Genomic DNA, 3,402 nt, shown 5'->3' with positions numbered 1-3,402 from the left:
AACCTTGATCACCTACTCAATTGAATGAGGGGGTAGGGAAGTGAGGAATGCAGAGATTAACGGTCTACACATGAACCAAGGAAACTGATTTAGTTAGGGGTCTTGTAAATTGGTTCTGAAAGCAATCTCTAAACAGGGTTTTTTTTTTTTGAAGGTTTTATTTTTTTAAATCTTTATTGGGGTATAATTGCTTTACAATGGTGTGTTCGTTTCTGCTTTATAACAAAGTGAATCAGTTATACATATACATATGTTCCCATATCTCTTCCCTCTTGCGTCTCCCTCCCTCCCACCCTCCCTCCCACCCTCCCTATCCCACCCTCCCTATCCCACCCCTCCAGGCAGTCACAAAGCACCGAGCTGATATCCCTGTGCTATGCGGGTGCTTCCCACTAGCTATCTACCTTACGTTTGGTAGTGTATATATGTCCATGCCTCTCTCGCACTTTGTCACAGCTCACCCTTCCCCCTCCCCATATCCTCAAGTCCGTTCTCTAGTAGGTCTGTGTCTTTATTCCTGTCTTACCCCTAGGTTCTTCATTACATTTTTTCCCTTAAATTCCATATATATGTGTTAGCATACAGTATTTGTCTTTCTCTTTCTGACTTACTTCACTCTGTATGACAGACTCTAGGTAAACAGGGTTTTTTTTAATGGAGGAAAATGTCCTTAATACTTTCAAATTCTTAAAGATTGTCTTGCTTTTGAACGTTTAAAAATGCAAGTTTAGGGCTTCCCTGGTGGCGCAGTGGTTAAGAGTCCGCCTGCCAATGCAGGGGACACAGGTTCAAGCCCTGGTCCGGGAAGATCTCACATGCCACGGAGCAACAAAGCCCGTGCACCAAAACTACTGAGCCTGTGCTCTAGAGCCTTTGAGCCACAACTACTGAAGCCCGCGTGCCTAGAGCCCGTGCTCCACAACAAGAAAAGCCACCACAATGAGAGGCCCGCACACCGGAACGAGGAGTGGACCCCGCTCGCTGCAACTAGAGAAAAGCCTGGGCACAGCAACAAAGACCAAATGCAGCCAAAATAAATAAATTTTTTTTAAAAAAGCAAGTTTAAAATGATAAGGGAGATTGAATATAGGAAGACATACAGACTTTTCTATATCTTCCTTTCTTCTGATCTAGCAATGTAATTCTAGCATTACAAATATCTTTTAGTAACAGAACAGGTTTCATTCCATTTCAAATGCATTTTTATATGTATGATTTTTTTTTAATCGGGATAACAGATTTTATCTTCTAATGCTCTGATAGGCTATAAATCTTAGCTCTTTTATTTAAACTTAAATAAAATTTTTTAAACACACAGGAACAAAGATTTAGGTAGTCTTATGTTTGTATCTTTTCTTAAATTCTTTTGAAAACAAAATTCAAACTTTAACTCTAAATGCAAAAATATTCAGCTACCAATAGATTCACATTATGTTCAAGTGCTATGTTATACAGGACTTAAACCAAATTTTAAAAGTTAGGAGATCAGCAGTAGAACCAGAAAGTAACGCCTGTAAATGTTATTTTTCCAATCTGCCTGATCCATGCAAATTTCCCCAGGAGACATTTCAAATACTCTTCACCAGAAGTTAATTGAATAAGAAATTTAAAAATAAGAATGATCTTTATCTATTTATAACTTACCCTTATTCCAGAAAGGATTGAAGATGGTTTACAAAACTACATATAATTCAATTAAAATTTTTAATTTATTTTTTATTCAATTTATTCGATTTACCATGTTGTGCCCATCTCTGCTGTGCAGCAAAGTGACTCAGTTATACACATGTAGACATGCGTTCTTTTTTATATTCTTTTCCATTATGGTTTATCCCAGGAGATTGGATATACTTTCCTGTGCTATACAGTAGGACTTTGTCGTTTATCCATTCTAAATTCAACAAAAAAATTTTAAAAGCAAGGGAAGGAGTAAAAAGAAAACAAATGTGGGTAAAGTAAGAAAAGGTTGAAGTGAGTATTCACATTCATGATTTGAAGTCCGATACACTTGCTAAACTTGACTTAGGCTTTTTAACAGCCGTTGCAAAGAAGGAAACAATCAGTTCCATAATTCATAAAGTTTGGGAGGGGGGAAAGGTCTATTTAGAGGGGGACAACATTCTAGATTCTGAAGCCTGGGGGTGGAGGAGCTCAATCATCTGCTAACCTGAAATATTTCTTGATGGTTGAAAGCTAAACTGGGCATTTTGTCAGGAATACCTGAAATGCAATCACACCATGTTACTCCTCTGCTCTAAAAAGTTCAGGAGTTCTCCAAGGCCTATAAATTAACTATACATGTCTTAATCTAATATTTGAGGCCAAATATCAAAACCAAATCAAGGTGACCTCTCTGAAGGCAGACAGCATTTCTTATTCAATATGGTGTTAACCAACATTGTCACAGGCCTTTGTGACAGAGTAGGTATCAACAGACACTCAACGATGTTATGTAGAGGAACTCTAAACCAGCCAAGAAAGTTGGCAGAAACCTCTCCAGCCCTCATTTCTGTACTTGTAGGGCCTTCCTCTGATAGCTTTCCCTGTTGAATGCTGACCGATATCTTCAAAGTCAATAATAATGATAGCATCTCCATCACCAATAACAGCTACAGTAACATCACTTTGCATTTGTATAGTGCTCTACAGTTAACAAAGTGCAGATACAAAGATTTTAAAAGTATTCTCACAACCAGTTTGCTTTTTGGTCTGAGTAGGGATCATGGACCTTCCTACAATGCAGAAACGAAGTCTTGTAGAAGGTATGTCTTTATTAAGTGGTGGATGCCATTTCCTCCTGATTTCCACAGCAGGATGTGGTCTCTTCCTCCCCTTCAAATCCTGGTGGCATTTGGTTTGCACATCTCTTATGACAATAATAACTCCATATGTTTTATATCCGGTGTTACAGTTTGCAAAATTTCTTATGGTAAGTACCTGTTTCTTTTTTCATTCTCACAACAATTTCATTTAAGGAGAAAATAATCCTTTACCTTGAGTACCCTGCTGCTCTCCCCACACTCTCTAAAAACATAAAAAGTGAAAGCCATTCTGTAGATTAACACTGCCCATTGCCACCACCATACCATCCTCCAACGGAAACTAACATTTTTTTCAGCTCCCTATTCTCTGCCAGATGCTGGGATAATTTTTTATAAATAATAAGTCGGCCTTTGGTATCCTCAGGTTCTGCATCCAAAGATTCAACCAACCACGGATTGAAAATATTTGAAAAAAATTCCCGAAAATTCCAGAAACCAAAACTCGAATTTGCTGCACACTGGCAACTATTTACATAGCATTTACATTCTATTTTAAATTATTTCTATAGCATTTACATTTATGCCATTTTATATAAGGGACTTGAGCCTGCTTGGATTTTGGTATCTGTGGGGGTCCTGG

Source organism: Lagenorhynchus albirostris, chromosome 7 (assembly GCF_949774975.1).
Source record: "Lagenorhynchus albirostris chromosome 7, mLagAlb1.1, whole genome shotgun sequence".
Lineage (NCBI taxonomy): Eukaryota > Metazoa > Chordata > Mammalia > Artiodactyla > Delphinidae > Lagenorhynchus > Lagenorhynchus albirostris.
This window is presented reverse-complemented; position numbering follows the sequence as displayed.